The following is a 23,444-nucleotide window of genomic DNA, read 5'->3' as shown; positions in this document are numbered from 1 at the left end:
CCATGCACACAGCCTGGAGTGCCGCCTCACGTGAGGCTGGGTAATGTAAACCGGAGCAGTGTTGTCTCTTCCGGTGCAGCAGCGGCGACTATTATTTTCTTTAATTGGTCGGTCTGTCTTGTTTCTGGGCGGTTCCGATTTTTAGGTCTCGCCTTGCGGTTTATTTACTTATTTAAACTCCCAGTGGCAGGTGCATTAACCCACCGGCCTTTCATATTGGAATTTGAGCTGCATGTCGCTTTGATTTTCCCTCGGGTGTATTACTCCACTGATCTACCATAATCGTAGAACAGGACCCCTCTGACCTTGGGTCGCCGCCTCAGGTGCATAACCCCACTGATCTAGCTTCCCAGGAGTCGAGCCTGTGACCCGCGGGCTGCACACGGATCTCCACCGCAGGTGCCCGAATCCCCTGAAGATGCTGCCCGGCTCCATCCAGATCTCCGGGGAGAGCCTGTCCAGCGCCGAGGTGAAGGACGTGGTCGGGAGCCTGCGGGAAAACTCTGTGCGCCTGCTCTCGCTACGGGGCTGACGCCTCTCCGGCCGGGACTTCCGGGCGCGTCTGCCGGGGCCTGGCAGAGTCCCACTCCCTGGCCCAGCTCAACCTCAACCTGAGGGTGGTGGGCAGCCTGGAGCAGGTGCGGCTGCTGGCCGAGGCCCTGCAGACCAACCACTCGGTGCAGTCCCTCTTGTGAGTATGAATGACTCTGATTTCAACTACAATAGATGTGTGTGTATAGCGCCTAGTGCAGCCAGCTGCATTCATTAGAACAGGTTTGTAGATTGTGCCGACCAACCGCTTGGTGTAGTCCCTCTTGTGAGCGTGACTCTCTGCTACTACTGACTATAACTGTAATGATAACATGTGTATATGTATGTATAGCGCCTAGTGCCGCCAACTGCATTAATTATAGTAGGTTTGTACACAAGTGCAGACCAACCGCTCGTGCAGTCCCTCTTGTGAGTATCACTCTCTGATTACAACTGAAAGTACAACAGATGTGTATGTATAGCGCCTAGTGCCACCAGCTGCATTAATTATAGCAGGTTCGTACGTTATGTGCAGAACACCGCTCGGTGCAGTCCCTCTTGTGAGCGTCACTCTCTGCTACTAATGATTACACCTGCAATTACAATATGTGTGTGTAGCGCCTAGTGCCGCCAGCTGCGGTAGGTACAGCCAGAAACAAAAGCCTGTTAGTCTCTAAATAACAAAGCTTCAGCCTTGAAGCTAGGAAATCCCTTCGGAGAGACTTTTAGAAGCAAACAGGCCATCCAGGTATAACGAGGAAGAGGATGCGGTGTAACGGCCAGAGCTGCAGGTTTTGGGGGATTTAGTTTTGAATCTCGGCGCCGGCTCAACATCCTGTGATTCTGGGTAAATCACTTAATCTCCCTTTGCCTCAATGTAAAAAATGTTGATGGTCTTGCTTAATGTAACTGGTGCTCATGTAAAGCGCTACAATATCGTTTGGTCGTGTTCACACTATGTAAAACTACCATTTTTTTAATTCAGCATTTTCAAAATTAAATACCTGCACGGAAAACACGTTCATGTTACAGGTGCTAATGCAGCTTCAGCATCCAAGCGGGATTTCTTCGGATTGTTGCCAGAATTAACAAGCATTAAAAGTGCAATAGGTGTCGCCTTTCAATAAGATAAAAGCCTTTTGCTTTGCTATATAATACCATTAGCACAGCAAATGGCTTTAACTTAATCAAAGGCAGGACCTATTGCATTTTCAATGCTTGTTTTCTTTATGTCGAGTTATTGTACTTCCTTGAATAGGGTTAGAAAAGGTGTAGTTACATACAGTTTTGGTTTAATCTCCAGCCCAACCACACAGAATGTTTGGCGCTGGGTATTTTTCACACACTCCTCATAACAAACACAAAATAACTGTATAATAAACTAAAGGAAACTGCATGACTGCATAAAGCTTTGAGGCATTTAAGAATTTCAGCTAAATCAGCCATGAAAGCAATTTTCTCTCCAAATCAGATTTATTGTTCATGCCTCTAGTCACATTTTCAAAGACTGGGGGAGTTACAGGAAGCATCTTGTAGGGAATCCTTCCAAAGAAGCGTGTAGAACAGCTCACTATTGGACAATGTGGGGCAAAAGTGAGTAGTAATGAATTATCAAATTATAATTCTGTGTGGAAAACAGGGTTGTGGAATTTAATAAAATATCTACTTGTCCATGGGGCAGGTTGCATCATAAATCTACTTGCCCTGTAACAAAATCCACTTACCATTTGGTGCAATGTTCTGTAGTGACAAATTATGGCAGCAATATATAAGAGCTCTGATATAGCCTCTTTGATTATGTCAGGACACATACCATAGTAGTGTTTGAATACTTGCAATCACCTTATTTTGCCATGTTTCCGCAGATCTACATACTGGGGCTGAGGGTAGTGGTAAGCAATAGATCCAGGGTTATAATGCCCTTTCGAGTCTGTGCAAACCTACTAACTTGCATGTTTTAAAGGTTTTCAACAACTCTTCTGTAATCTTTTCCCATACTGAGAAATGTTGGAAATTTACTCCTGACAATGGCAGACGTAAACCTTCTTCCAGAGTTGGGAAGAAAGTGGTTAGAAGGAAAGTGAACTTGCAAACAGTCAGATTTTCGAATGAGCAAATCTACACATGCCTATTTGCTCATTCAAATATGCATTTAACCAATCTTCTCTGGGAGTACTATTCTTGTCCTACTTCTGTAATTCTTGGGAATTCGCGAAAGCCATATAGCTGCACTTAATGCAAGGACATATACCATGGGTGCACTTTTGAGACCTTCTTTAATAATTGGGCCCCTAATTTAGTCTGGCGCGAACCGTGACCTTTTGTGCTTATTAAAATTCTCTCTCACTCTCACTCTCACTCTCACTCTCACTCTCACTCTCTCTCTCTCTTCTCTTCCTCCCCCCCCCCCCAATGTCGGCACACTAAGTAGGTTTGTTCTGTGGCAGTGTGTGCTTTTTGAGACCAAAAAAAACAATTTTTGCTTTTGCCAATGTTTGTTATAATGGCGTGGGCCTGTCAGCTCCCACACCAATACGGTTTTACAAAAGCCATGCCACTCATTGACAAAAGTAAAAAGCTGACCACCAATTTCAGACCTACTGGCCTTGCCAGTGCTTATTTATTTGTGTGTCCCATAATTGTATTGATACAGGTTACACTGATTTTCCATTATGAATATTTTGGGAAATACTAGCATGCATCAACACATGTTACTGAATGATGCTGCAAAGAAATGGTACCTGAAAATTTACAGTAGTTTAGCAAAATGTTTTTTTCCTGCTTTCATTTTTTTATGGACATTATATTTTGAAAGCAAAGAATACTCAATCTTGCTTTCAAGCTTCTGCAAATATTTGCATCAAATCAGAGCATTCCGGGAGCATTATACATAGCCTCATATTGCTAAACTTTGAAAAAGTGTGTACACATTTTTATACTGGAAACACTGTCAGTAGTGCAGTTAGACCTTACAACATTTACTTAGAGCGCTCATCCTAATAATAAATTAAACCATAAATAAATTTTGAACAGCATTAACATATGGGCAAAAATATTACCTTAGCTGCAGACCGTGCCCTTCCCTGATGCATTGTGTGGCATTGCAAACTGGCTGCCAAAGGGTTTGTGCTGCAGGGGGTTGGACCTACTTGTCCCAAGTTCAAAGTGCACATGAAAACTTGTTGCCAATGACCCCAAGCAATATGTCCTGGGCGTCGGGCTATAGGAATTCCACATCCCTGGGATAAAGAAAGGTAACTGAATCTAGCAGGAAAGTTTTTTCCGAAAATCATTTTATTAGCAGTATAGAATTTCAGCACCTTAAAATGAGAGCGTAATACTTACTAGTTCGGAGGTTTAAGCCTGCTCAAGAAGTAAGCTTGCTTAGGGGAGGAGCCTAGCCTGCAACAGAGATGGCCGCCTGAGCCCTCGGCTCCGCCGACTCGTCCGCTTCCCTCCCGTACCGCTTCTTCTCCTGATTGCGGAATCGTGCCTGTTGTGCGGTAACGGGTCTGGGAGGCGACGCTGCATCCGATGGTAGGCTCCCCGTCGTTCCTCCTGCACCGGGAATGAAGAAATGCCCTGAACTCCTGCAGACGGCTGCTGAGTGGGTCCGGTCCTTTGTTCTCGGCAGCGTCCGGCTGGAAGGCAACAGCAGCGGCCATTACATGAGAATCTGAAACCGCCGGCGAGACACGACAAACCACCGAGATCCTCAGAAGTGGCGCAACAGTTTCTTTTGGAGTCTCGCCGCTACGTTGCTTTACTACCACCGATGCAACAAATGTATCCCCCCTTTTTGGAAGTTTCTCTTTGATTTCTCGCTACGTAGTGTAATGGAAGGGGCCATTTGTATTGAGTGATCGGCGCTTATACACGGCGCCTGGTTGGACCGTCACTGTGCTGTCCCTGTGCGTGGCGCTGGACTAGAGGTTGCTGCCCTGTCCCCGTGGTTTGGCCCTGTCTTTCTGGGAGCTGACCTACTAAACAACGCCTGGACATGTATGCTAAAGACTGGGCTCGAGGGTCGCCATACGCTTGCGGATTCCGGGGACAGGGAGCTGGCATCTCTTCCTCTCACGTTATGCCCGTGAGCATCGGCGACGTCCTGGAAGCTTTGGCTGCTATGCGAGCTGCTTTTTGTTCCAACGCCCGTGACCTGGAGCGCCGGTTGGACGACGCTGTGCCCGATCTCTCCTTGGCTGACCGGACGGGCGGCTGTGCGCGGAGCGGATCGCCGAGCCCAGGACTCGGCAGTCGTGTGCAGCCTCTCCGGGGAGACGTAGAGGAACTGACTGTGAGTGCACTTAACATCACCGCCGCTCGGACTGTCGCAACTATGGAGGACACAGTGCATTCTATATTTGGACGGAAACTAGAAGTTCGCCGTCGGATGCCAGGACTACCACCGCCAGCGGGTGCTGCTGACAAGATTGCTCTGCTTACTTTGAACATGTTGCCCGGGAGTGAGTTGCCTAATTTCGGTGGGCTATCACTGTACGCCTGCCCGTACTGCACTCTTGGGGATAACACTGTCCTGCTTTGGATGGCGATTACTGGCTGTTGCCATCTCTCTAGGTGGTCACATCGGATGCTCTTCCTACTCTACGGGGCTACGCCGCAACTGCACTTTGCTGGCGCACTGGAACGTAGGGGTCAGGGTTGAGTTTGTCTTTTTCTTGCCTTGATACCGGTCACTACATTCCTGGGACTGTGCTGGACTGACGAGGAAGCTGGACTTTGGGTATGGTTTGCATAGGGGTCCGGGAAGCGATGGCCGGATACACTCCTGTCGATTATTTTTGTTATCATGGGTTGGCCCTCCTCCGTTGATAAATGTTTTGCACCGTTCTGGCGAGTGGGGCAGCCGGGGACCTAGGTTTCTCTGAGTGACCGGGACATGTATCGGTGGTGCTAGAAGACTATTGCGGGGGCTTACGCTTATCAATCATGGCTTGAAGATTCCTTGTTGATATTTTGGATGTTTCGGTTGGGTGTTGCTGCCTTACTTACCCTGCGCGCTGCTGCTGTGACCCCAGTTTTCTCGTCATATTGGGCATGTTATTATTATTGGGTGTCAGACTACTGTTGCTATTATTGGTGCGAGATGGCGGAGCTGGGGGACGAATAGTGGGCTCCTCCCCACCTTTCTCAATTTTATGAGAGTCTTCGGCTTCTATCTTTTTCTTACTTTCTATATTTCGGGACTCCTTTTCTTGGGCGACAGGCACACTGCTAGGGGGGGACAGGCCGTAGCCAGCTGCAGGGGTGCAGGGTGGGGGGTACTTGGGGGGTGGGGTTGCTTTCTTTTTTGTTTTTCCTTTTTGTTCTATGGGCCTTCTATTCTTTGTCCTTTTTCCTTCCCTGGGGTTTAGACGTTCCTTTCTGGGTGCCACGCAGCGACTCTGGTGTTTTCTTCTGCTATAAGATTATCTATCCTGATTGTCCAACACCAGTATTGACTTGTTGTGCTACGATATCCTGCTTATGTCTATCCTACAAGGAAAACTTTTAAAACTAGACCTCAGTCCTTCTGTAATGTATCCTCTGTGCTTTCAGTAAGTTGTAATGTACCGTATGTGTGAGCCCCCAGGGCTCTTTGTTGATTTGTATTTGTTTTTTCTCTCAATAAAGGTCTTTCAAAAATAAAAAATAAAAAAAAAAGAAGTAAGCTTGCTTGAACGTTGTGTCTCGAGGAAAGTACACCAAGACGGGGACACCCAGGCGGGGAACTCCCATCAACTGAATATACCGATGCCATATCATGAACATTTTTTCAATAGGGAATGATTTTCACAGAAAGGTGAGCAATTTACAAGGTGCATTTGAAAGGATTATTTAAGCCCTGAGAAAGCAACATTCAGTTGCAAAACAAGTGTTTTATTTTTTATGGCAGTATGGTGTGAATGGATACAAAAAGGAAATTTTGTAAACACTGCAGGTGGCAGTTTTAAAAATCCCGTCAGGATTGCAGCACAGTTAAAATTGGTTTCTTTTTAACAACAAATTGGTAGACATTGTGTTGTTTTGTTCATTATGTAAGGAAATAGTTCGTGCAGTCCATTCTTAAACACAAATTTCGTGACAAGACGCAAGCAGGAAAGCGGATCTCTGTATGACAAGTGGGTTTAGTAGTTCTTCGGCAGGGAGGTGCGCAAAGCTGAACCGATGGTGGCAATATTAATCCTAACAGCTCTAATTTTAACAAATGCAAGACCTATTGCATTGCAATAATCCAACTAATTGTAGCTGTAAGCCTTTATCCAGTGGTATCAATGCCACTCATTCAGTGGTATTGATAACAATCTGCCAATGTTATCAATGCCCATTGGATAAACACATCCTCGTTCAATCATTGTCGCTTTGCTCCGAAACGTATTGCCTATCTAAATGGCCTAAAAGTTAGACACCTTGCAAGTTATATAGCTCCCCTCCTGCCCGTTATAGCTTTTGTATTAATACCTCCACCTTTAGTTATCAATAACCAGAGCCTCTAAGCTGCCTGCTCATCCACCCGAACTACAATGCTCTCTCGAACAGCTTCTGCCTTCGAGCTGCTCTGTATGACAGGAAGTGCAAGGTTACCGGAAAGAACATAGGCATTGAGGAAGGACTAGGAAAACAGATGCCTGCCTCAACCACCATCAGCAGATAGCAAACACGATGGCTGTTTTCAGCTTCAATGTTAATAATGAGTAACAGATGACGCTGCAAAACATAATAATCGTTCAAACATTTCAATTATACATAAAATGAACTAGCAGTTTCTTTGAATGAAGGACTACAAAACAATTACTTTGCACCTTTTTATTAGCAATTTTTGGATTTGAAAATGATAACTTATTGTTAAAGCTGACTAATTAGACGTTTTGTTACTCATTTTGGCATTGTTATGGGATTTCAAACAGGACTGTCCAAATTGCACTATCGCCCTTTTCCTCTCAATTGTGCTTGTATGTGTCAGGGACTGTCCGGGACACAGTCAGGGACTTGGGCAAGGACTGGGAAATGGGTAGTAAAAGTGCGCAGGAGTACATCGCTGCCCAGGATCATACAGGAGGAAGTCAGAGGAGAAAAGGGATCCAAAGGGTAAGCCTGCATGAAGAAACAAGATGGCTAAGAATCAGATAGGACAGGCACTCATGAGGTGATTTAGCATTCAGAAAAACTACACCAAGGACGAATGTGCAAGACATATATATGAAACAACATTAACAGTAAACGGGAGTATGGGGTAAAGCATCCAGGAGCTCCACGTGGTAAGACTGAAGCTTAGTAAGTTTCTCACCCACAATTGCTGTTACAGATACGGACTACAAATACCCACATATAGGATATGCATGCAAAGGCAGGGTCTGTAGAGCTTATACCTATGGTGATGTTATAATTGCAACTCAAAGAAAATACTCACAGTGAACAAGAAACACCATCTAGGTAGTCAGCAGTGTCCACGGATCCTGGCGATCAAACAGGAACATGCAAGGCAGTAACAGCAAGGAGGTAGAACTAAACACAAGCACTATAGACAAGGAGCTAGCAAGGAGGACTGCTTAACAGGAAAGGAAGGAAATCACAGGGCACACTTGGCAGAAAGCAGGTAACAAACATACAAGGCAACAGAAGCAAGACAGCAGAATAGAAAGACAGCAAACTAGGAACTGGAACCAAGGAAATGGGAAGAAAGGCTGGGACTGGAAAAGGATACACAAAAGGGGAGGCTACAAGGGTATACTAGAATAGTGCAGGTTCAAGAAAACAAAGTAGCAGTGAAGGCAGTGATGGGGCATGAACAAGAATTGAGCTAAAGCTGAAAAGCAAAGGTAGTACTGTAGGCAGTGCTAGTTCAGGAACAAGGGAAACCGCTTTAGCTCGGGAACAAGGAGTGCTAAGGCTCAGGAGCAGGAACTAGAATGGAGCTAAAGCTCAGAAGTCAAGGTAGCACTGGAGGCAGTGCTAATTCAGGAACAAGGGACACTGCTGAAGCTCAGGAACAGGGAATGCTAAGGCTCAGAAGTCAAGGTAGCACTGCAGGCAGTGCTAGTTCAGGAACAAGGGAAACTGCTGCAGGTTAGGAACAAGGAATGCTAAGGCTCAGGAGTCAAGTGCTAGTTCAAGCACAAGGAATAGCTATAGCTCAGGAATTAAGGAACAAGGATTAACTAGCTCAGGAATCAAGGAATATCAAACAGCTCAGGCAACAAGAATCGGTCTCACTGGAATACAGCTACAATGACCAACCTTGACCTGTAGGGAGCTGGGGCTTAAAAGAGCTCACAGTACTCACATGCATCAGGTGTGAGCAGGCCAGCAGCAGCCAGTCACAGGTGAGCTGAATTCCTCCACCCATCCTTGGCCTGCAGGGGTGGAGACGAAGCAGTGAGCAGGAGATTTTAGGTAATGGAGTTTCCAGCATGAGCAGACTGGCTTCCACAAAGCCCGGCATGGATTGAGAATGAATGTCAATTCCTAAATAGTGTCCAAATGCCTGGAAGTTAAGATATGCATGCAGGGGAGTGTCAGGAAGCATATTAGAACACTGGAAAGCCCCACAATTCGTCCCCCTGGTGGTGGGCACGAGAGCACAGGGAGTGAATCGGTACAGTATGGGCGAGGGAAGTGGTTGTTTAGGAGAGATATGTTTTTTCTGATTAACTCAGGCATTTCTTGGGCACTCCTACAAATGGGAGGGGCCTAATAAACGCACCGTCATAACCCTAATCCAGAGGTCTTCAATCTGTGGGGCGCGACCCCCAGGGGGGTCTGGAGTCATGGAAAGGGGGTCGCACATTTCCAGGCCTCGCTTCTGCCTGGAATCCAAAATGTGCTTTTCCTTTTGGAAAAAGACACCAGTCAGGGCCGCTTTACTATGATCGGTAAAATGCTTCTGCTGATGTTGAGTCACTGTGCTGTGAAAAAAGAGAGACAGTGCAGACAGGTAAAACAGTCCTTCACACCAGGGTGCCTGCTTGGCTGAATGAAATGCAAATGCAGCTATGAGTTAATCTGAAAATGTAAAGGGTGCTTGGGAGTGGTAATCGCTCCAAGTATTGTGATTGCAAAGATTTGGTTTTTTTTTCAGTGACCATGGGACCATGCCATAGAAGGAAAAAGAAAAACGGGATAAGTGTAAACAGTGCACCTCAAAGGAACAAGACGGCAAAAATGAAAGCAGGGGTGCGAGCGCGACGGCAAACACGCGAGTGGTGCGCGCACAGCAGCGGAAAAAGTGAAAGCTCCAGATGGCGCCGCGGGTGCTGAAAGCTGCCGGCTGCACGCGTGCACGCAAGCGCTACGCCGTGTGGCAGCACTTTTAAAAGCCCTAACTAAATGCATCGCAGAGCAGCGCATGCGCTTGCTCAGGCGAGACCTAAAAAACACAAATATTAGTAAATCAAACAGTGCCACATCCTGACATGCAGAATATACAAGCTGTAACACCATACACTAGCAAGTGGCCAGTTCAAACATCACATCCCAGTCTGTGCATTGGCAGTTACATTTCCAACCTCATAATGATCTATTTCTAATTCTCAGGGCTTGCGCTATATTTGAAAATTTGAAAATTGCAGCAACATTAACCACTTGAAAGAGTATCTTTCATTCTTCATCCACAAAAAAAAGGCCTACTTGGAACTGAGCACTGTGAAGAGTTTTTTCTTGTTGTCAATGCCAACAGACAAGCACACATTTCTCTAGGCTATGAACATGGACTGATTCACACTGCATATCATGTACAAAGCCAAATCATGGCTTTTTGATTGATTGTAATCTCACCCTCATGACTCATCAAGCTAATAAAACATATATAGCCTGGCACCTTCCCTTACTTCTGTGCATTGAATACACGTCTTCTGGACACCAACTTTATAATCAATGTCTAATCATTGGTCCTGTCAACTTGGACAGAGGATGTGCCCTGCTCATCTAATCTTTGAATTTAGTGGAGCCTGGCATGTCAGCAAAATCTTTCCCTTGAAAGGCTCACATAACCTTGGTAGGAGCTGTATCATGGAAAAACTTAGCATCAGGTCCACCATCCCATGCTGGCTGTCATTCTTATTCTGTTAATGAATATGGACCCCCAGAGCTGGGGTACATCTTCGGAATAATATATCTAATGTCCACCATGAACTGCGACTTTTCTGCCAGTGCCTAGGAGACATTTGTGAACCTTCTGTGGCCAGGAACACCATGGTTAGAATGGCACACCCGAAGAGAATGGACGCTGGAGGAATGGCCACAGAAGGGGCCACCTTATGGACATATTTAAGGCTATCACGTTATTGAGTTAGCTGCTGCTCACCCATTAGAAAAGACACATCTACCCACACACTAAATGAAGGTAAAAGAACGGTGATGGATTAAACCCAGATCAGTTGACTGGGGGTGAGTGCTTGCAATGTTCAACACTCCGTCCATCATTTCCTTTGGTTTTTGCTTTGCTCGCCATAAGTTGGCAGGGTATGCTCAGACGTGAGTCCCTTGCTCACTTTGCCACTGGATTCAAGCAAGCCTGGCTGAAGACGGCTGAAATGCCAGAAACCGGTCCTAGGAAGCTTGTTTCCGGTTCAGGGAAGACATGGCTTGGCAGTTCGGGCTGGACTGTTCCCATGAGGCACAGGGTCAGACTGATTTGCATATGGCCATGTCTGAATTGGGGTGGCAGAGTGGGCTAAAGAACGGTGATGGATTAAACCCAGATCAGTTGACTGGGGGTGAGTGCTTGCAATGTTCAACACTCCGTCCATCATTTCCTTTGGTTTTTGCTTTGCTCGCCATAAGTTGGCAGGGTATGCTCAGACGTGAGTCCCTTGCTGGGCCGTGTTATTCCTGATCCGTGCTTCACACCGCGGGGCTCTTCTTCACCAGTGAAGGAACTGTAATTAATAAATGATAGGATCTGCGCTTGGGGGACTTCGCGGACTCTAGTGGCGTCCTGCCCTACCTGTGTGTTTGCCGCCGCTCCTGGGTCCTGTGGCCTGTGTGCCTCCCTCGCCATTGCTGCCGGTGCCACTGCGGGAGGAGGACTTCAACCCCCAGACGCCTGAGCGCCCAGTGACACTGCCCACGCGCCCGGAGGCGCACAAAAGATCGTGGCTCCCTCGGGGGAGCGGGAAATTTAAAACGCAGAGGACTGCATCTGCGCTTGGGGGACTTCGCAGACTCTAGTGGTGTCCTGCCCTACCTGTGTGTTTGCCGCCGCTCCTGGGTCCTGTGGCCTGTGTGTCTCCCTCGCCATTGCTGCCGGTGCCACTGCGGGAGGAGGACTTCAACCCCCAGACGCCTGAGCGCCCGGTGACGCTGCCCACGCGCCCGGAGGCGCACAAAAGATCGCGGCTTCCTCCGCGTCGCGGGACGCGCGCGGGCGGCGCCGGGCTAAGCCCAGGCAAAGGGCGGGCCCTCTGTGGCCCTCAGAGGCCAGAGGAAGCTGGGCTGGGCCGGAGACTCTGACCCTATGAGACTGCTGACTGAAGGATAGAAACACTCAGTGAGTTGTGACACATTATATTGCGTGTGGGAAATTGTTTTAGGTCATATTTGTTTTACATAAGTAATTCTACCAGTTGATGGTATAACTATTAGTTCAATTCAGTAAGCCTTGTTTCGGGCTGTTGTCTCTCATCAGTATGTTGAAACAGAAGGCTCCTTCTGGGCCACGTACCATGGACAATTACTTGGTGCAGGTGGTGAGCAAAATAAATACTGAAAGGCGACAGTCATTAGGGTTAAGCATTTCTCCACCACCGGTAACCCCTACTCAGGGCCCGTCTGTTCCTATATCATTGGATGAGACCAGTCGATTTAATATTACCAATGTGGATGTTGTGGTGGAGGGACTGCCCGACCTTGAGCAGACTCCCCCCATTTTAGTGGATTTAGAGGATTGCCCTGATATGGTACTACAACGTTGCCCTACCCCAGTAGTGCGGGCAGTTAGAACATGTAGGAAAACCCAAAACAAGATGGGGGGGGACACGAACTGTAAGGAAACGGGTAGCCTCACCATTAAAACAACCTGAAATAGATGTGGCTGCTAAGTCGAACAATGTTAGTTTAGATGTTGATACGACAAAGAACTTAGTGGATATTATTGATTTAAAGATCAGAGGTATTATACACCCTCTTGTGTCAAAAATTGAAGATTTAACGGCAGAAGTTGCGAGATTAGGCGGACTTCTTAAAAAAGCCTTGGAAGAACCAGGAACAAATAACTACTGCCACAATTAATAGTAAATGCAACACCCAGGGCATTCTTGCTATTAAGGCTACAGGCAGTAAGGAAATGTCATAGCTAACCCCATATCACCTCACGTGCCAATTCATTGTGACAATCAGGTTACTACTGTTATTAAAAACGAGGGCTGGGAAGAAATTAATAGAGGACAGGTTACCAATCTTCCGCCCGAGTGTGCACCGTATGTGGTGGTATTAACAAATGTCCCACCACTAGAAAGAAGGGGTTACCAAGAAACACATGACTCTTTAAAAAATAAAAGTTTATCATGGTTGAATAGGCAATGCGGTTTCCCATTAAACTTTTCTGACCAAGTCCTGACTACCAGGAGAGTTAAATGGATAGGGAGTTCTAAGAAAAGCTCGAAGGGGGATTGTGTGATTGTAAATTTTAAACACCCACAACATGTTGCCACTGTCCTCCTAAGAGCTGCATCCCTTCCAACCTCTGATGTCAATATATGTGCCCGATCGCTAGGTTTCTTTTATAGTCATCTTAATAGCAATCAACGCGAGAGTAGCGGAACCATTACTCACCCGGCTACCTATAGACCTCATTTTGGTATTCCAACCCAAAATAGATTTCATGTCCTTAGTTCCCTGGACTCTAATGATTGACTTATACAAGAGAGTGAGATGTACTCAGGGAGGATTAAAGGGTTTGGTGTAGACGACTGTGTTGATAAAATTATATTTACGGTCACACCACCCACGCCCCTTTTGATTCAGGCAGATACCGTCCATGAGGGTCTTGTGGATCCATGCAATTTGGGGCAATCTATTGGGGGGGCCACTGTTACCGAATATGTTATTGGCCCTGTAACTAGGAATGCTACCAGAATAGGCGCATGTTCCAGATTGGTTTGCTGGAACGTGGCCGGTTTAAAATCTAAGGGTAGAGACCCAGGTTGGGAATCTTTTATCAACAAGTATGACATCTTATGTTTCCAAGAAACCTGGTGCAAAAGAGATGTTGATTATGAGGGATTTGTGTCATATAATCTGCCAGCACGGGGAGAGGGACCTGGAAGAGCTAAGGGGAGTTTACTTACACTTATATCGGTTCATCGCCGAATATTGGTGAAAAAGTATATACCGTTGGGTGATCTTGTTCAGATGCTCTGGATCTCTGAAGGCAAAGGCCGTAATATTCTTCTGATCAACTATTATAATAATATATTCGACAGCACCAGGGGTAGAATAGTAACAGACTTGGCCAATACAATTGATACTCTGAGTTCGGAATCTAACGTTGTATTTGATATTATTTGGTGTGGGGACTTTAACACTACGTTGTGTGAATTGTTACCTTTAAAGGCATGTGGGGTCACTAATAACGCTGTATGGGAGGTACCGCACTTCGGTCATGATACTTATGGGGAAATCTTGAATAATTTAATGGGATGTCATGACCTAGAAATATTGGATTGCTGTAAGGACGGAAACTGTTTACCCATCCCTACATTTAAGAATTGGCGTTCTAACTCCGTGATTGATCATGTGTTAGTATCTTCTAGTATTGTCGACTGATTTGCCCCACTGGAAATCGAAATATCGGTCACAAGTGACCACAATATTATTATTGTGGCCATGTCTCTGTGGGAGGAGAGTGATGTAGAAGTGGGGACAACAATTGATAATATAGCAGCTCATCGGGCTAACGGGGTAAGACTTAGGTGGGTAGGGGAGAAAGCTTCAGAATTGACCACATCTATAATAAAGGGGAATTTGGTAGACATTGTTTTTATTTTAGAAAATAGATTCGACCATGAGCGGGTCTTATCTTCTTTTAAAGGGATCAACACTGCCATTGATGCCAAGTTTTCCGGTCGTAACAGGGGTTGTTTAAGAACTGGACCTGGCTGGTTTGATCACACCTGTTCGGCAGCTCTGACTAGCTTCAAGCAGGCTTTAGCAATGAAGCCTAGGGATAAAAACTTAGTCATAAACTTAAGGTTAGATTATAAAAACGCTATTAAATCTAGGAAGGGGGTTCTACAGCAGCAAGCTTGGGATTCACGTAACCAAGCTGCAGAACTTTCTAATTGCTCACTATTTTGGGCAACGGTTAACTCTCCATTTCTCAAAGAGGCCAGTGTACCCGAGTTAACAGCTAATGTTTCCAGCGAAGGCTGGATTACCCATTTTTCGATTATTTTTGACTCTGGTAAAATTACTGATGCTGGTTCATCTAGTTGGCCTATTTTGCCACTCGATATCTCTGTGGAAGAGGTTGAAAGTGGAATTCGGGCGAGTAAGGGCGGGAAGGCTCAAGGCCCGGACGGGGTCCCGATTGATGTCTATAAAGCCGCACCTAAAGTCTGGGGGCCCCTGCTGGCCGTTGTTTTCAATGCTGCTGTTTGTATTGAGCCCCCTCCAACCTGGGGGGAGTCTATTATCGCCCCAATTTACAAAAAAGGAAGCAGGTCTGATGCAAAGAATTATCGCCCTGTCTCCTTATTGGACTCCTCTATAAAGGTTATGAGTAGAATTATGCTTGTAAGACTGGAAGAATGGGCGGAACAGGATGGTATTCTGGCAGACAGCCAGTATGGTTTTAGGAAAGGCAGGGGTACGCTTGATCAATGTGTCAATTTAGAACTGTTGATCGGGAAGTACAGTGATGCAAAACCCGGCCTTATGTACCTATGCTTCGCTGACTTAAGCAGCGCTTTCGACATGGTTGACCACTCAATTTTGTGGCCAACCTTGTTGAATATGGGAGCACCGGAGGGTATAATATTCTTTCTTGCCAGGATGTATGAGAAATTAAAAACCTGTGTGCGTTTTGGTAGGAAGGGAGAATGTACCCCGAACTTTAGTGTCAAACGTGGTATTAGGCAGGGTTGTGTTTTAGCTCCTCTTTTATTCATTTTATTTATTATTGGAATCGATGCTATTTTAAAGGAAGTTAACGCAGATGCTCCTATGAGCAATGGTGTCTCAGTGCCGGTGTTATTATACGCCGATGACGCTGTTTTGTTATCAAGAACTCCTGTAGGATTGCACGGTTGATGGATAGCTTTGCATCCTTTATTAAAGATAGGAAATTAGTTATTAACAAAGGAAAAACGTACACCATGATCTGTGGTCCCAAGAGTCCAAAACAGACTATGAAAGGGTATTTTATTGACAATGTAAAGGTGCAACAAGTGGATAAATTCTGTTATTTAGGTATTACCTTTTCTAGTGATAAGAAGTGGACTTATGAATTTAATAATATACGCAACAAAATGGCTAGAAATGCCCACGGCATCTTTAGATTTGCCGCTAAAATTGGGGACCGTAGGACTGAGGACATGCTTAAAATTTACCAGGCCAGATGTGTAACAATTGCACTGTATGGGGCAGGAATTTGGGGTTATCATTGCGCCCATAACTTGCAGCTGGAAGAAATTTTTTTCCTTAAAAACTTCTATGCTTGCCCGCATCGGCCTCCAATGTCTTGAGTCATCAGGAATTATCTGTTAATTATCTACTTGACTTTTTATCCCTTAGGCCTTTGATGACCTGGCGGTCTATTTGGCTGAAGGATGAGAAGTCTTTTACTAGGTCTATTATCCAGGACTGTCTGCGATTAGACAAATTTGTAGCAATACCCTGGATAAAATACATTATTGTATGTTTTTCAGATATTTTTAACCTGAACATTGTAAATGATCCAAAGCAGTTTTACTGATCCCCAAAGTCGAGCTAAAAAAGGGTTTTTCTGGCCTTTGGTGAGAGAAAGAGGGCTGTTGCCGCCGGAACTCTGTCCACTGTCACGTTTTATAACAGATATTTATCTACGGATGGATTTCCTGTCTACTTAACCTTGGTCACTAGACCGTCGCATAAATTTGTGTTAACAAGACTCAGATTTGGAATGGTGCACCATCTGGTAGCCCATCCAACAATGAAAAAACATCCATATGGGCCTTGTAGATGTGACGGGATTTCCACGCAAAGTACATTGCACTTTATGCTGTTTTGTAAATTGTATTCTAATTTTCGTATTGCCCTTCTCAAACCGATGTTTGTTAAATATGAAACACGGACAGTTGAGCATGCAATGAAACTGATTTTTAACTTGCAATCTGCGGATATTTGTTTTTATACTGCAACCTTTTTAAACAAATGCATCAATTCCAGGAAAAGTATGTGTTTTTAATCAAGGGTGCAAATACTCTTAATTTTTAATTAGTATTGATTAATTTATTTCATGTCTACTATAACTTGCCCTTGTATTTTCTTATCATGTTTGTGTATTGTGCTTTTATGGTCATTAACTTGTACCGAATAAAGCTTAATTGAATTGAATTGAATTGAGTCCCTTGTTCACTTTGCCACTGGATTCAAGCAAGCCTGGCTGAAGACGGCTGAAATGCCAGAAACCGGTCCTAGGAAGCTTGTTTCCGGTCCAGGGAAGACGTGGCTTGGCAGTTCGGGCTGGACTGTTCCCATGAGGCACAGGGTCAGACTGATTTGCATATGACCATGTCTGAACTGGGGTGGCAGAGTGGGCTAAAGAACGGTGATGGATTAAACCCAGATCAGTTGACTGGGGGTGAGTGCTTGCAATGTTCAACACTCCGTCCATCATTTCCTTTGGTTTTTGGTAGAAGAGTAGAGACAGGAGTTCATAGGATATCCAGCTTTTTTGGCAGATGTTCCATTATCACCTTCTCTAAATGAGGTCCATAGTCTTCACATCCCCAGGTGATAAACCAGAAAGTGCAACTAAAAGACCGGACAACAAGCCTTCTCCTGATAAATACCAACATTTTGGAACTACATCCTTCTGATGGGGTGACTAGATGGAGAGGGACAGAAAACACTTTTTCCAAGCCCAAAGTGCAGTCACGCAACCCAGCAGACCCCAAAAAGGATCCCACCCACACTTGTAGCGAGTGAAGATCATAGAGTCAGATCCAACACTAGCCATCAAATAATTTGCTAGAAGTGCTATCTTTTACAATTTTTACAAGAAACAAGTCTGCAGGTTGGCGACCGGCCCCAAAAGATGCAGGTGTAAGAGAATAGTGCATTTACCACTGAGGATGATGCACAAGATCATTTAAGAGGAATCAACCCATAAGGTGATCACGTGCGCTCTGGAAAGGTAGAGCAGAATAATGACAGCTGCCCAGACTAGGAACAATGTTATAGCAAATGCCCAACTCGATAAACGAATAAACATGTAAATAAATGAGTGCCTGCAGGATGCAGGAGCAGCCAGGCTTGAATGCGACTAGCTATGCGAAACCAGGTCAGCTGGTAAAGCATGAACTTGTTATCAAATAATTTTTATTCAGTCCCCCATTGCCTGTGCTCATCTCCAATAGGAAGATGACAAGACCCTTATACAAAGTCCACGGCAAGTAGCAGTGCTTCCTTCTGATGGTGTTGGTAACAACTAACTCAACACAATGAAGAACATGGGCTTTGGCTGCCAGACACTAACACAGCTACAGAAGGCCATGGGGGCAGGAAAGTAACCTTTCATCAAAACGGAGCCATTGTCACTAAAGTACGCTGTACAAGCCCATATGTGTTTGTTGGCAATTAGTATAGGTTTGATGCTCCTAACATCTTACCTTTAAGCAGAGATAGTACAGCGTTGGAGGAGACACGTTTCTTGTGCATGGTAGTTTTCATAAGGAAAAGGTAGAGATGCTCCCTTCATATTGATGAGAAGAGAGATGAAAACAATGATCTCCCCACTTTCCAGATGCCTTCTGTCCTTGGTCTTGATAACACATTTTGGAAGTAAAGTAGGTCAATTCAAAGTAGTCCACGTTACCATCACAGGGCTGTTCCTCGTTCTCTGAAGGTAAGGAATTGCTATTTGTCTAGCCCATCCACCCCTCCAAAGAAAAATCGCAGCCTCAGACAATGGATTGATGACTGCGCCAACACCCTCGCCCCGCTCAAGAAGCCCTCCAACACCCACACCTGCAAGAGAGCCAGCTGGTTCACTGAAGACCTCCAGGTCTCCAAGCGAACCTGCCGAAAACTCGAAAAAACTGGATCCACGATCGAACACCGGAAAGCTACACAGCCCACAAGAACGCCACCCGCAGACACCACCACCTCATCCGATCCGCCAAAAGGACCTCCTTCAAAGACCGCCTAGACAACAACGCACACAACAGCAAAGAGCTCTTCAACATCGTGAAGAAACTCTCCAACCCCAGCTCCAACACCAACGACATCCCGCTGCCACAAGACCAGTGCGACTCGCTGGCCACCTTCTTCCACCGCAAGATCACCAACATCCACGACAGCTTCTACGCCGTCCCCACCCCGGCAACCGCTGAGACCCCCGCTCCCACGACCACCACCCGCACCAATCGCCTGCTCACCTGGACCAACATCAACGACGACGACACCATCAAGATCATGAACACCATCCACTCCGGATCCCCGGAAGACCCCTGCCCACACCACATCTTCAACAAAGCCAGCAGCACTATCGCACCCCATCTCCGGAAAACCATCAACATCTCCTTCGAGCCAGCGACCTTCCCGGAGAGCTGGAAGCACGCAGAGATCAACGCCTTACTCAGGAAACCCAAGGCGGACCCCAAGGACCTCAAGAACTTCCGACCTATCTCCCTGCTCCCATTCCCTGCGAAGGTCATCGAAAAGGCCGTCAACAAACAACTGACCAGCTTCCTCGAGGAGAACAGCATCCTGGACCTGTCCCAGTCCGGGTTCCGCAGCAATCACAGCACCGAAACTGTCCTCATCGCCGCCACCGACGACATCAGGACCCTGCTTGACAACTGCGAAACCGTGGCCCTCATCCTCCTGGACCTGTCAGCCGCCATCGACACGGTCTGCCACCGCACACTACGAACACACCTCCACGACGCCAGAATCCAAGAGAAGGCCCTGGACTGGACCACCTCCTTCCTCTCCGGCAGAACTCAGAGCGTCCGCCTCCCCCCCCCCCCCCCCTTCCGCTCCGAAGCCACCGAGATCATCTGTGGCGTACCCCAAGGCTCATCCCTCAGACCTACGTTGTTCAACGTCTACATGACACAACTCGCCCACGTCGCACAACCTCAACATCATCTCCTACGCCGGCGACACCCAGCTGATCCTCTCCCTCACCAAAGACCCCCACACCGCCAAAACCAACCTCCACAAAGCAATAAAGGCCATCGCCGACTGGATGAGAAACAACCGACTGAAGCTGAACTCAGACAAGACGAAGGTCCTCATCCTCGGATCCTCCCCCTCGGCCTGGGACGACTCCTGGTGGCCGACTGCACTAGGAGCACCCCCCACACCCACCGACCACGCACGCAACCTAGGGGTCCTCCTCGACTCCACCCTCTCCATGATGAAGCATGTCAACGCCGTCTCCTCCTCCTGCTTCAACACCCTCCGCATGCTTCGCAGGATCTTCAAGTGGATCCCCACCGAAACACGAAGGACGGTTACCCAGGCCCTCGTCAGCAGTATCCTGGACTACGGCAACGCACTCTACGCAGGAACCCCGGCCAAACTCCTGAAACGGCTACAACGCATCCAGAACGCCTCTGCACGCCTGATCCTCGACATCCCTCGCTGCAGCCACATCACACCCCACCTGAGAGACCTGCACTGGCTCCCCATCAACAAGAGGATAACCTTCAAGCTCCTCACCCACGCACACAAGGCACTCCACGACACCGGACCAGCGTACCTCAACAGCCGAGTCAGCCTCTACACCCCAACCCGCCAGCTCTGCTCCGCAGACCGCGCCCTCACCACCGTCCCCCCGCATCTGAAGAGTGACCGCCAGCGGCAGATCATTCTCCCACCTCGCCGCCAAGACATGGAACACCCTCCCCATCCGGCTGCGGCAGACCGAAGACCTCCTTACCTTCAGGAGACTCCTCAAGACCTGGCTCTACGAACAGTAGCAGCGTCCCCCCTCCCCAAGCGCCTTGAGACCCTCGCGGGTATGTAGTACGCTTTATAAATGCTATGATTGATTGATTGATTGAATGAGCCTCGGTAGTATCCAAGCAATATGGAGCTGAGATGTGTAGGGTGGCTAACAAAATCATTCTCAGGTCAGTAGCCACTAAAGACGATGAAAGTAACCTTAATCCTATGCCCAGCCACAAGGTTCAACAAGGTGAAGATGGTTCTAATGGGCTTCTCTAGCCTTGAAGTGTGCAAGTAGCAAATAAAGATTTCTGTTTATTGTTGGGTAATCGGATACCTGTAACCAGTGCCAATGAGATTCACTGCTGCATGGAGTGTTATACATGGGGAGCATTCCCAGAGGAGTCTGTATTAGATTCAGTTCTCCAGCACCCTAATTCAGAGGCTCTACCACATTTTGGTTGATTAGCTCTTTAAATCATAGAATCCTTTCCTAGAGCGATTTTAGAAAAAGACGCTTTAATCAGATGCTGAAGACTATGGTGCAGGACTTTATTTATCTGCTGTGCTCTTGCGCTGTGGGTCAAAGCCATCTATAGAAATTAGTTACTTAAAATCCCAATATAGCAGAAATATGAGACGTGGATGGATCTGTCTTATGGAGAATGGGAAGATCGCCATCAAGGCCAGTCAGTCTGTCCCTTTCATCCCTTGTATCCTTCATAGAAAGTGAGACAAAGGCTACTCTTTGCATGTCCTAAAAGTTCAAATGAAAGCCAGAAAAGACATAATACAAGGTGGATGTTTGTCAGTGCTCAACAGCTCATCAACTGTTTTCCCTTAATTGAGCTCTTCTTAGAGGCATCATGAATGTACACAGCGTGTGAGCAGTGGGAAATTTCCGTAGTCTTATCAACTTTACCAGATAGTGAACATTGAGATGCTGGCCTTAGAAAAATAATAAACCCTCCCAACAAAGTCAGTAGTCTGGTAAATGCATTAGCTGGACCCTGTTGGCTCCTGTAGGTTGCATTGGTGCTCACTGTCTTTGTATTGCTTCTCACTGTCTACTGTACTGTTGGGTTCTCCTACCAGCGGAAAGATCGTTTGATGGACTCCGTAGGCAGGGCTTGACCAGTGTGCTAGAGTGAGTTTGAATGATCAAGTGGATAGAATGGCACACATGCAAACTTCCTGGGCTGAAATGATCCACTGTGGATGATTTAGTCTGTAAAGAGTGCCAGAATGAGATGGAGCTTCGAGGTTGGCTGGTGATATTGCACAATCCAGGATGATTTCAGTTTCCTGGAAATAGTCAGCCAAGTGCTGGAATAAACTCCAGTGGGAAGCCGAGAATATGGACATTCAGTTCCTGTGAGCCAATGCAATTTTTCTCGTTCAGAGTATTAGTCCCCATCCACCTTATCATTGAGTGCCATGGATTTCTGTGGTGACGCTACACAAAGTCCACATGGACGACAGTGAATGAGCTGGCATTTATTCTTACTACAATAGGGCTACCAATATTGTGGGTGGGCCTGGGGACCTTGCAGTCCACCACCTTTTAGTGGATGGTTGCTGGATCTCATACTGGCAGCAAACCTCTTAGTAGCTTAGACTGAATCCTTTTAAAGTATTCAGGGCAGACGGTTCCTAAGTTTTTCTTAGTTGGTGGTGAAGAAGATCTAAATCTCTTACACCTGCTTACCCTCTAAACTGCTGTTTTTTTTGGTTGAGCCCGGGCAGCATATGCGCTGCGCTGCAGCATGCTGTATTGGAGTATGGAATAGAAACCCTGCTCCATCTCCGCCCATATTTGTCATTGGCTTGTGTCATTGCCCTTCGTAAATGCTGGCTTCTGATTCATTAAAAGGCTTGTTAGTCCCTCCTTAGTACCGCCTTGTCTTCATTTGTAACCTCCCATGAGGACTGGCCCCTTTACTTTGGTTGTCTTTTTAGGTCTCGGCTAGCGAAGGCTGCGCTTGTGCAGTCTCGCTCGCGAGATTTAATGACTTCAGTACGGGGCTTGAACCCGCCCCTCTTCTCCATTGGCTGGCTTCCTAAACGGAAGCCAGCCATTGGAGGAGAGGGGCGTCTGTCCGTTTAAGCCCCGTCTTTTTCGGATTCGGGGGTGTGTTTTTTACTTTCTTTCTCTCCTCTGGAATGTAAACATTCCAGTCAATGGCAAGAGGAGAGAAAGAAAACACGCCCCGAATCCGAAAACGCCGCTGCGTTTCTCCGAGGCATTTCTGCTTGACCTCGGAGAAAGGCGGTGGTGTTTATGGCGCTGGCCCATACATACTGTGGCTTGCTCTGAGTGCCTGTCACTTATTCACAGGTATTTATCATTCTTGTAGGATATTTTTTATTCATAGCGTCGTGTCACTGGCTGCTGAGCCTGTGACTACAGCATTGGTCTCGACTCACTAATGGCGTCCAACTGACGACCAGCTGGGCCACACAAGGGAGTAAAGGTGAAGCGGGCGGGCGGGCAGCAACCGGTGAAAAAATTAAAAGCCTTTTTCTGAGCACCGTCATTAAAACGGCCTGTTGCAGGAGGTACAAGGCCGAAAAAATCACACGCAGGCCTGCCCAGGCCGGCGCTTCAGACCCCTAGCACCACATTGTAACTGCAGCCCGTGGCCCCCCACCCAGCCCGGCCCGGCCAAAAACACTTTGTCTCCGCCTAGCAGCACTGACTCGGGAAGTACAGCTATCATGAGATCTGCTGCCTCGCTCTCCTCCTCAATCTAGCACTCCCCCCCCCCCCCCCACCCCCTCAGCTCACATGCATGCAGACACACATACAGACGCGC

General features: G+C 46.8%; 1 protein-coding gene and 1 long non-coding RNA gene across 2 annotated transcripts in view; one reads left to right on the top strand and one right to left on the bottom strand.

Annotated features, from left to right (window-relative positions):
- The window catches only part of LOC146869955 (testis-specific serine/threonine-protein kinase 4-like), a 678,484-nt gene that overhangs the window by 209,285 nt on the left and 445,755 nt on the right, over positions 1-23,444 (bottom strand). The gene's annotated exons all lie outside the window — the stretch shown is intronic.
- LOC146869956 (uncharacterized) overlaps positions 585-23,444 on the top strand; it is a 28,113-nt gene continuing 5,253 nt past the window's right edge. The window contains exons 1-2 of the long non-coding RNA XR_014981588.1: positions 585-691; positions 6,166-6,334. This is a non-coding gene — a long non-coding RNA (uncharacterized LOC146869956). The remainder of the gene's footprint in view (positions 692-6,165; positions 6,335-23,444) is intronic.

This window comes from Triturus cristatus, chromosome 1_1 (genome assembly GCF_964204655.1).
Source record: "Triturus cristatus chromosome 1_1, aTriCri1.1, whole genome shotgun sequence".
NCBI lineage: Eukaryota > Metazoa > Chordata > Amphibia > Caudata > Salamandridae > Triturus > Triturus cristatus.
Note: the sequence above shows the minus strand (reverse complement) of the source record. Positions and strands in the feature narration are given on the sequence as shown.